The sequence below is a fragment of the Salvelinus alpinus genome, chromosome 6, assembly GCF_045679555.1.
Source record: "Salvelinus alpinus chromosome 6, SLU_Salpinus.1, whole genome shotgun sequence".
In the NCBI taxonomy this organism is placed as follows: domain Eukaryota; kingdom Metazoa; phylum Chordata; class Actinopteri; order Salmoniformes; family Salmonidae; genus Salvelinus; species Salvelinus alpinus.
Window position 1 is genome coordinate 94,809,273 of NC_092091.1, and position 12,203 is coordinate 94,821,475.

Consider the following 12,203-nt stretch of genomic DNA (forward strand, 5'->3'; position numbering starts at 1 on the left):
CGCTCCAGCCTCATCCTCCAACCCCTCTCGCTCCAGCCTCAGGACCTGGTTACCAGAAACCCGCCCAAGCTTCCCCTGACCTGCGCTCCATCTCCCCCCTGTGTTTCAATAAATACCTTGGTTACTTCATCCCAGTCTCCATCTCCCCCCTGTGTTTCAATAAATACCTTGGTTACTTCATCCCAGTCTCCATCTCCCCCCTGTGTTTCAATAAATACCTTGGTTACTTCATCCCAGTCTCCATCTCCCCGCTGTGTTTTAATAAATACCTTGGTTACTTCATCCCAGTCTCCATCTCCCCCCTGTGTTTCAATAAATACCTTGGTTACTTCATCCCAGTCTCCATCTCCCCCCTGTGTTTCAATAAATACCTTGGTTACTTCATCCCAGTCTCCATCTCCCCCCTGTGTTTCAATAAATACCTTGGTTACTTCATCCCAGTCTCCATCTCCCCCCTGTGTTTCAATAAATACCTTGGTTACTTCATCCCAGTCTCCATCTCCCCCCTGTGTTTCAATAAATACCTTGGTTACTTCATCCCAGTCTCCATCTCCCCGCTGTGTTTTAATAAATACCTTGGTTACTTCATCCCAGTCTCCATCTCCCCCCTGTGTTTCAATAAATACCTTGGTTACTTCATCCCAGTCTCCATCTCCCCCCTGTGTTTCAATAAATACCTTGGTTACTTCATCCCAGTCTCCATCTCCCCCCTGTGTTTCAATAAATACCTTGGTTACTTCATCCCAGTCTCCATCTCCCCCCTGTGTTTCAATAAATACCTTGGTTACTTCATCCCAGTCTCCATCTCCCCCCTGTGTTTCAATAAATACCTTGGTTACTTCATCCCAGTCTCCATCTCCCCGCTGTGTTTTAATAAATACCTTGGTTACTTCATCCCAGTCTCCATCTCCCCCCTGTGTTTCAATAAATACCTTGGTTACTTCATCCCAGTCTCCATCTCCCCCCTGTGTTTCAATAAATACCTTGGTTACTTCATCCCAGTCTCCATCTCCCCCCTGTGTTTCAATAAATACCTTGGTTACTTCATCCCAGTCTCCATCTCCCCCCTGTGTTTCAATAAATACCTTGGTTACTTCATCCCAGTCTCCATCTCCCCCCTGTGTTTCAATAAATACCTTGGTTACTTCATCCCAGTCTCCATCTCCCCGCTGTGTTTTAATAAATACCTTGGTTACTTCATCCCAGTCTCCATCTCCCCCCTGTGTTTCAATAAATACCTTGGTTACTTCATCCCAGTCTCCATCTCCCCCCTGTGTTTCAATAAATACCTTGGTTACTTCATCCCAGTCTCCATCTCCCCCCTGTGTTTCAATAAATACCTTGGTTACTTCATCCCAGTCTCCATCTCCCCCCTGTGTTTCAATAAATACCTTGGTTACTTCATCCCAGTCTCCATCTCCCCCCTGTGTTTCAATAAATACCTTGGTTACTTCATCCCAGTCTCCATCTCCCCGCTGTGTTTTAATAAATACCTTGGTTACTTCATCCCAGTCTCCATCTCCCCCCTGTGTTTCAATAAATACCTTGGTTACTTCATCCCAGTCTCCATCTCCCCCCTGTGTTTCAATAAATACCTTGGTTACTTCATCCCAGTCTCCATCTCCCCCCTGTGTTTCAATAAATACCTTGGTTACTTCATCCCAGTCTCCATCTCCCCCCTGTGTTTCAATAAATACCTTGGTTACTTCATCCCAGTCTCCATCTCCCCCCTGTGTTTCAATAAATACCTTGGTTACTTCATCCCAGTCTCCATCTCCCCGCTGTGTTTTAATAAATACCTTGGTTACTTCATCCCAGTCTCCATCTCCCCCCTGTGTTTCAATAAATACCTTGGTTACTTCATCCCAGTCTCCATCTCCCCCCTGTGTTTCAATAAATACCTTGGTTACTTCATCCCAGTCTCCATCTCCCCCCTGTGTTTCAATAAATACCTTGGTTACTTCATCCCAGTCTCCATCTCCCCCCTGTGTTTCAATAAATACCTTGGTTACTTCATCCCAGTCTCCATCTCCCCCCTGTGTTTCAATAAATACCTTGGTTACTTCATCCCAGTCTCCATCTCCCCGCTGTGTTTTAATAAATACCTTGGTTACTTCATCCCAGTCTCCATCTCCCCCCTGTGTTTCAATAAATACCTTGGTTACTTCATCCCAGTCTCCATCTCCCCCCTGGGGTTCAATAAATACCTTGGTTACTTCATCCCAGTCTCCATCTCCCCCCTGTGTTTCAATAAATACCTTGGTTACTTCATCCCAGTCTCCATCTCCCCCCTGTGTTTCAATAAATACCTTGGTTACTTCATCCCAGTCTCCATCTCCCCCCTGTGTTTCAATAAATACCTTGGTTACTTCATCCCAGTCTCCATCTCCCCCCTGTGTTTCAATAAATACCTTGGTTACTTCATCCCAGTCTCCATCTCCCCGCTGTGTTTTAATAAATACCTTGGTTACTTCATCCCAGTCTCCATCTCCCCCCTGTGTTTCAATAAATACCTTGGTTACTTCATCCCAGTCTCCATCTCCCCCCTGTGTTTCAATAAATACCTTGGTTACTTCATCCCAGTCTCCATCTCCCCCCTGTGTTTCAATAAATACCTTGGTTACTTCATCCCAGTCTCCATCTCCCCCCTGTGTTTCAATAAATACCTTGGTTACTTCATCCCAGTCTCCATCTCCCCCCTGTGTTTCAATAAATACCTTGGTTACTTCATCCCAGTCTCCATCTCCCCGCTGTGTTTTAATAAATACCTTGGTTACTTCATCCCAGTCTCCATCTCCCCCCTGTGTTTCAATAAATACCTTGGTTACTTCATCCCAGTCTCCATCTCCCCCCTGTGTTTCAATAAATACCTTGGTTACTTCATCCCAGTCTCCATCTCCCCCCTGTGTTTCAATAAATACCTTGGTTACTTCATCCCAGTCTCCATCTCCCCCCTGTGTTTCAATAAATACCTTGGTTACTTCATCCCAGTCTCCATCTCCCCCCTGTGTTTCAATAAATACCTTGGTTACTTCATCCCAGTCTCCATCTCCCCGCTGTGTTTTAATAAATACCTTGGTTACTTCATCCCAGTCTCCATCTCCCCCCTGTGTTTCAATAAATACCTTGGTTACTTCATCCCAGTCTCCATCTCCCCCCTGTGTTTCAATAAATACCTTGGTTACTTCATCCCAGTCTCCATCTCCCCCCTGTGTTTCAATAAATACCTTGGTTACTTCTTCCCAGTCTCCATCTCCCCCCTGTGTTTCAATAAATACCTTGGTTACTTCATCCCAGTCTCCATCTCCCCCCTGTGTTTCAATAAATACCTTGGTTACTTCCTCCCAGTCTCCATCTCCCCCCTGTGTTTCAATAAATACCTTGGTTACTTCATCCCAGTCTCCATCTCCCCCCTGTGTTTCAATAAATACCTTGGTTACTTCATCCCAGTCTTCATCTCCCCCCTGTGTTTCAATAAATACCTTGGTTACTTCATCCCAGTCTCCATCTCCCCCCTGTGTTTCAATAAATACCTTGGTTACTTCCTCCCAGTCTCCATCTCCCCCCTGTGTTTCAATAAATACCTTGGTTACTTCATCCCAGTCTCCATCTCCCCGCTGTGTTTCAATAAATACCTTGGTTACTTCATCCCAGTCTCCATCTCCCCGCTGTGTTTCAATAAATACCTTGGTTACTTCATCCCAGTCTCCATCTCCCCCCTGTGGTTCAATAAATACCTTGGTTACTTCATCCCAGTCTCCATCTCCCCCCTGGGGTTCAATAAATACCTTGGTTACTTCATCCCAGTCTCCATCTCCCCCCTGTGTTTCAATAAATACCTTGGTTACTTCATCCCAGTCTCCATCTCCCCGCTGTGTTTCAATAAATACCTTGGTTACTTCATCCCAGTCTCCATCTCCCCGCTGTGTTTCAATAAATACCTTGGTTACTTCATCCCAGTCTCCATCTCCCCCCTGTGTTTCAATAAATACCTTGGTTACTTCATCCCAGTCTCCATCTCCCCCCTGTGTTTCAATAAATACCTTGGTTACTTCATCCCAGTCTCCATCTCCCCCCTGTGTTTCAATAAATACCTTGGTTACTTCATCCCAGTCTCCATCTCCCCCCTGTGTTTCAATAAATACCTTGGTTACTTCATCCCAGTCTCCATCTCCCCGCTGTGTTTTAATAAATACCTTGGTTACTTCATCCCAGTCTCCATCTCCCCCCTGTGTTTCAATAAATACCTTGGTTACTTCATCCCAGTCTCCATCTCCCCCCTGTGTTTCAATAAATACCTTGGTTACTTCATCCCAGTCTCCATCTCCCCCCTGTGTTTCAATAAATACCTTGGTTACTTCATCCCAGTCTCCATCTCCCCCCTGTGTTTCAATAAATACCTTGGTTACTTCATCCCAGTCTCCATCTCCCCCCTGTGTTTCAATAAATACCTTGGTTACTTCATCCCAGTCTCCATCTCCCCGCTGTGTTTTAATAAATACCTTGGTTACTTCATCCCAGTCTCCATCTCCCCCCTGTGTTTCAATAAATACCTTGGTTACTTCATCCCAGTCTCCATCTCCCCCCTGTGTTTCAATAAATACCTTGGTTACTTCATCCCAGTCTCCATCTCCCCCCTGTGTTTCAATAAATACCTTGGTTACTTCATCCCAGTCTCCATCTCCCCCCTGTGTTTCAATAAATACCTTGGTTACTTCATCCCAGTCTCCATCTCCCCCCTGTGTTTCAATAAATACCTTGGTTACTTCATCCCAGTCTCCATCTCCCCGCTGTGTTTTAATAAATACCTTGGTTACTTCATCCCAGTCTCCATCTCCCCCCTGTGTTTCAATAAATACCTTGGTTACTTCATCCCAGTCTCCATCTCCCCCCTGGGGTTCAATAAATACCTTGGTTACTTCATCCCAGTCTCCATCTCCCCCCTGTGTTTCAATAAATACCTTGGTTACTTCATCCCAGTCTCCATCTCCCCCCTGTGTTTCAATAAATACCTTGGTTACTTCATCCCAGTCTCCATCTCCCCCCTGTGTTTCAATAAATACCTTGGTTACTTCATCCCAGTCTCCATCTCCCCCCTGTGTTTCAATAAATACCTTGGTTACTTCATCCCAGTCTCCATCTCCCCGCTGTGTTTTAATAAATACCTTGGTTACTTCATCCCAGTCTCCATCTCCCCCCTGTGTTTCAATAAATACCTTGGTTACTTCATCCCAGTCTCCATCTCCCCCCTGTGTTTCAATAAATACCTTGGTTACTTCATCCCAGTCTCCATCTCCCCCCTGTGTTTCAATAAATACCTTGGTTACTTCATCCCAGTCTCCATCTCCCCCCTGTGTTTCAATAAATACCTTGGTTACTTCATCCCAGTCTCCATCTCCCCCCTGTGTTTCAATAAATACCTTGGTTACTTCATCCCAGTCTCCATCTCCCCGCTGTGTTTTAATAAATACCTTGGTTACTTCATCCCAGTCTCCATCTCCCCCCTGTGTTTCAATAAATACCTTGGTTACTTCATCCCAGTCTCCATCTCCCCCCTGTGTTTCAATAAATACCTTGGTTACTTCATCCCAGTCTCCATCTCCCCCCTGTGTTTCAATAAATACCTTGGTTACTTCATCCCAGTCTCCATCTCCCCCCTGTGTTTCAATAAATACCTTGGTTACTTCATCCCAGTCTCCATCTCCCCCCTGTGTTTCAATAAATACCTTGGTTACTTCATCCCAGTCTCCATCTCCCCGCTGTGTTTTAATAAATACCTTGGTTACTTCATCCCAGTCTCCATCTCCCCCCTGTGTTTCAATAAATACCTTGGTTACTTCATCCCAGTCTCCATCTCCCCCCTGTGTTTCAATAAATACCTTGGTTACTTCATCCCAGTCTCCATCTCCCCCCTGTGTTTCAATAAATACCTTGGTTACTTCATCCCAGTCTCCATCTCCCCCCTGTGTTTCAATAAATACCTTGGTTACTTCATCCCAGTCTCCATCTCCCCCCTGTGTTTCAATAAATACCTTGGTTACTTCCTCCCAGTCTCCATCTCCCCCCTGTGTTTCAATAAATACCTTGGTTACTTCATCCCAGTCTCCATCTCCCCCCTGTGTTTCAATAAATACCTTGGTTACTTCATCCCAGTCTTCATCTCCCCCCTGTGTTTCAATAAATACCTTGGTTACTTCATCCCAGTCTCCATCTCCCCCCTGTGTTTCAATAAATACCTTGGTTACTTCCTCCCAGTCTCCATCTCCCCCCTGTGTTTCAATAAATACCTTGGTTACTTCATCCCAGTCTCCATCTCCCCGCTGTGTTTCAATAAATACCTTGGTTACTTCATCCCAGTCTCCATCTCCCCGCTGTGTTTCAATAAATACCTTGGTTACTTCATCCCAGTCTCCATCTCCCCCCTGTGGTTCAATAAATACCTTGGTTACTTCATCCCAGTCTCCATCTCCCCCCTGGGGTTCAATAAATACCTTGGTTACTTCATCCCAGTCTCCATCTCCCCCCTGTGTTTCAATAAATACCTTGGTTACTTCATCCCAGTCTCCATCTCCCCGCTGTGTTTCAATAAATACCTTGGTTACTTCATCCCAGTCTCCATCTCCCCGCTGTGTTTCAATAAATACCTTGGTTACTTCATCCCAGTCTCCATCTCCCCCCTGTGTTTCAATAAATACCTTGGTTACTTCATCCCAGTCTCCATCTCCCCCCTGTGTTTCAATAAATACCTTGGTTACTTCATCCCCGTCTCCTCGTCTGAGTCTGTTCTTGGGTTCCCCTGTTTCCACTCCGCATGTGTACCAAGCTCGCCAGAAGTGGCAGTAATAAAGCCTCTCTTGAAAAGGCCAAACCGTGACCCAGTTTTTTGTATTTTTTCTATCGGACTATATTGAATCTCCCATTCCTCTCAACATTTTTAGAAAAAGCTGTTGAACAGCAACTTGCTGCCTTCCTGAAGACAATGTATACGAAATGCTTCAGTCTGGTTTTAGACCCCATCATAGCACTGAGACTGCACTCGTGAAGGTGGTAAATTACCTTTTAATGGTGTCAGACCGATGCTCCGCATCTGTCCTTGTGCTCCTAGTGCTGCTTTTGACACCATCGATCACCACAATCTTTTGGAGAGATTGGAAACTCTAATTGGTCTACACGGACAAGTTCTGGCCTAGTTAGAGCTTATCTGTCGGAAAGATATCAGTTTGTGTCTGTGGATGGTTTGTCCTCTGACAAATCAACTATGTTTTGGTGTTCCTCAAGGTTCCGTTTTAGGACCACTATTGTTTTCACTATATATTTTACCTCTTGGTGATGTCATTCGGAAACATAATGTTAACATTCACTGCTATGCAGCCGTACATTTCAATTTAACCTGGTGAAGCCCAATAATTGCCATCCCTGGAAGCCTGTGTTTCAGACATAAGGAAGTGGATGGAGGCAAATGTTTTACATTTAAACTCATCCACTTCCTTGAACAAAACAGAGATGCTTGTTCTAGTTCCTAGAAACAAAGAGATCTTCTGTTGGATCTGACAATTCATCTTGATGGTTGTACAGTCATCTCAAATAAAACTGTGAAGGACCTCGGTGTTACTCTGGACCCTGATCTCTCTTTTGACGAATATATCAAGAATATTTCAAGGACAGCTTTTTTCCATCTTCGTAACATCGTAAAAATCTGAAACTTTCTGTCCAAAAATGATGCAGAAAAATGTATCCGTGCTTTTGTCACTTCTAGATTAGACTATTGCAATGCTCTACTTTCCGGCTACCCGGATAAAGCACTAAATAAACTTCAGTTAGTGCTAAATACGGCTGCTAGAATCTTGACTAGAACCAAAAAATTTGATCATATTACTCCAGTGCTAGCCTCTCTACACTGGCTTCCTGTTAAGGCAAGGGCTGGTTTCAAGGTTTTACTGCTAACCTACAAAGCATTACATGGCCTTGCTCCAACCTATCTCTCCGATTTGATCCTGCCGTACATACCTACACGTACGCTACTGTCACAAGACACAGGCCTCCTTATTGTCCCTAGAATTTCTAAGCAAACAGCTGGAGGCAGGGCTTTCTCCTATAGAGCTACATTATTATGGAATGGTCTGCCTACCCATGTGAGAGACGCAGACTCGGTCTCAACCTTTTAAGTCTTTATTGAAGACTCATCTCTTCAGTAGGTCCTATGATTGAGTGTAGCCTGGCCCAGGGGTGTGAAGGTGAACAGAAAGGCACTGGAGCAATGAACCACCCTTGCTGTCTCTGCCTGGCCGGTTCCCCTCTCTCCACTGGGATTCTCTGCCTCTAACCCTATTATGGAGGCTGAGTCACTGGCTTACTGGTGTTCTTCCATGCCGTCCCTAGGAGGGGTGCGTCACTTGAGTGGGTTGAGTCACTGACGTGATCTTCCTGTCCAGGTTTGGCGCCCCTCTCGACTTCGTGCCGTGGGGGAGATCTTCATGGGCTATACTCGGCCTTGTCTCAGGATGGTAAGTTGGTGGTTGAAGATATACCTCTAGTGGTGTGGGTCTCCCGACCCCTCCTGTCTCAGCCTCCAGTATTTATGCGTCGGGGGGCTAGGGTCAGTCTGAAATACTTGGGAGTATTTCTCCTGTCTTATCCAGTGTCCTGTGTGAATTTAAATATGCTCCCTCTAATTCACTCTCCCTTTCTCTCAGAGGATCTGAGCCTCAGGACTACCTGGCCTGATGACTCCTTGTTGTCCCCAGTCCACCTGGTCGTGCTGCTGCTCCAGTTTCAACTGTTCTGCCTGCGGCTATGGAACCCTGACCTGTTCACTGGACGTGCTACCTTGTCCCGGACCTGCTAGTTTCGACTCTCTCTACCTGTTGTCTCTAACTCTGAATGATCGGCTATGAAAAGCTAACTGACATTTACTCCTGAGGTGCTGACCTGTTGCACCCTCTACAACCACAGTGATTATTATTATCTGACCCTGCTGGTCATCTATGGACATTTGAACATGTTCTGTTATAATCTCCACCCGGCACAGCCAACAGAGGACTGGCCACCCTTCAGAGCCTGGTTCCTCTCTAGGTTTCTTCCTAGGTTCTGGCCTTTCTAGGGTGTTTTTCCTAGCCACCGTGCTTCTACATCTGCATTGCTTGCTGTTTGTGGTTTTAGGCTGGGTTTCTGTACAGCACTTTGAGATATCAGCTGATGTAAAAAGGGCTTTATAAATACATCTGATTGATTGGTGGACAAACGATTGGAACCATTTCCCTGTTTGACCGCTAGGTTTTATGGGTATTATGACACCTCCAATGTTGGTCCCAATGGCACAGATATAAAGATAAGTCCTCTTTCCATCTCTATGGACTATATTCATTGTTAACTTTGTAATATTTCAGACAGTCACACTCCTCCACAAGAGCAAAAATATATTTAATATTCATATTTTTTAACGTCGTCGACATGAATGAATGAATAACAGGCTTCAATGCAGATATGTAGAGTACATAAGTTAAAATAACTAAATGGTCTACAGCTGTCTATATCAACAGTTTAACAGGTGGTAGAGAAACATGGAGGAGGATGTCTACAGCTGTCTATATAAACAGTTTAACAGGTTCTAGAGAAACATGGAGGAGGAGGACGTCTATATCAACAGTTTAACCGGTGGTAGAGAAACATGGAGGAGGAGGAGGAGGACATCTACAGCTGTCTATATCAACAGTTTAACAGGTTCTAGAGAAACATGGAGGAGGAGGACGTCAACAGCTGTCTATATCAACAGTTTAACAGGTGGTAGAGAAACATGGAGGAGGAGGATGTCTATATCAACAGTTTAACAGGTGCTAGAGAAACATGGAGGAGGAGGAGGACGTCTACAGCTGTCTATATCAACAGTTTAACAGGTGGTAGAGAAACATGGAGGAGGACGTCAACAGCTGTCTATATCAACAGTTTAACAGGTGGTAGAGAAACATGGAGGAGGAGGACGTCTATATCAACAGTTTAACAGGTTCTAGAGAAACATGGAGGAGGAGGACGTCAACAGCTGTCTATATCAACAGTTTAACAGGTGGTAGAGAAACATGGAGGAGGAGGATGTCTATATCAACAGTTTAACAGGTGCTAGAGAAACATGGAGGAGGAGGAGGACGTCTACAGCTGTCTATATCAACAGTTTAACAGGTGGTAGAGAAACATGGAGGAGGATGTCTACAGCTGTCTATATAAACAGTTTAACAGGTGGTAGAGAAACCTGGAGGAGGACGTCTATATAAACAGTTTAACAGGTGGTAGAGAAACATGGAGGACATCTACAGCTGTCTATATAAACAGTTTAACAGGTGGTAGAGAAACATGGAGGAGGATGTCTACAGCTGTCTATATAAACAGTTTAACAGGTTCTAGAGAAACATGGAGGAGGAGGACGTCTATATCAACAGTTTAACCGGTGGTAGAGAAACATGGAGGAGGAGGACGTCTATATCAACAGTTTAACCGGTGGTAGAGAAACATGGAGGAGGAGGAGGAGGACATCTACAGCTGTCTATATCAACAGTTTAACAGGTGGTAGAGAAACATGGAGGAGGAGGATGTCTATATCAACAGTTTAACAGGTGCTAGAGAAACATGGAGGAGGAGGAGGACGTCTACAGCTGTCTATATCAACAGTTTAACAGGTGGTAGAGAAACATGGAGGAGGACGTCAACAGCTGTCTATATCAACAGTTTAACAGGTGGTAGAGAAACATGGAGGAGGAGGACGTCTATATCAACAGTTTAACAGGTGCTAGAGAAACATGGAGGAGGACGTCTATATAAACAGTTTAACAGGTGGTAGAGAAACATGGAGGAGGAGGACGTCTATATCAACAGTTTAACAGGTGGTAGAGAAACATGGAGGAGGACGTCAACAGCTGTCTATATCAACAGTTTAACAGGCGGTAGAGAAACATGGAGGAGGAGGAGGACGTCTATATCAACAGTTTAACAGGTGGTAGAGAAACATGGAGGAGGAGGACGTCAACAGCTGTCTATATCAACAGTTTAACAGGTGGTAGAGAAACATGGAGGAGGAGGACGTCAACAGCTGTCTATATCAACAGTTTAACAGGTGGTAGAGAAACATGGAGGAGGAGGACGTCAACAGCTGTCTATATCAACAGTTTAACAGGTGGTAGAGAAACATGGAGGAGGAGGAGGACGTCTATATCAACAGTTTAACAGGTGGTAGAGAAACATGGAGGAGGAGGACGTCTATATCAACAGTTTAACAGGTGGTAGAGAAACATGGAGGAGGAGGACGTCTATATCAACAGTTTAACAGGTGGTAGAGAAACATGGAGGAGGAGGAGGACGTCTATATCAATAGTTTAACAGGTGGTAGAGAAACATGGAGGAGGAGGACGTCTATATCAACAGTTTAACAGGTGGTAGAGAAACATGGAGGAGGAGGAGGACGTCTATATCAACAGTTTAACAGGTGGTAGAGAAACATGGAGGAGGAGGAGGAGGTCTATATCAACAGTTTAACAGGTGGTAGAGAAACATGGAGGAGGAGGACATCTACAGCTGTCTATATCAACAGTTTAACAGGTGGTAGAGAAACATGGAGGAGTGGATGATGTCACCCTATCCCCTATCACAGGAGGTTGGTGGCTCCTGAATCCGGGAGGGACGGGCTCGTGGTAATGTCCTGAGAGGAATGGTATCAAACACATGGCTTCCATTGGTCCGTTACAGACATTATTACGATCCGTCCTCCCCTCAGCAGCAGTCCTCTATGTAGAACACCACCAGGCCACGTCACAGAGATCTCTGGAAAACACACAAATAACAGTCTCAGAAAACCATTACTACATTTAATATTCACACATACTTGTGAGCATATGGTGTGTCTGTGTGTGTGTGTGTGTGTGTGTGTGTGTGTGTGTGTCTGTGTGTGTGTGTCTAGGCCGTAGTGGTGAAATAATTACAATTTAGCATTAACACTGGAGTGACAGATCTGCAGAAGATGATGTGTAAGTAGAGATACTGGGGTGTAAAGGAACAAGATAAATAAATAACAATATGGGGATGAGGTAGTTGGGTGGGCTATTTACAGATGGGCTATGTACAGGTGCAGTGATCGGTAAGCTGCTCTGACAGCCGATGCTTAAAGTTAGTGAGGGAGGTATGAGACTCTACCTGTCCAGTGAGTTAGATCTACAGTTGAA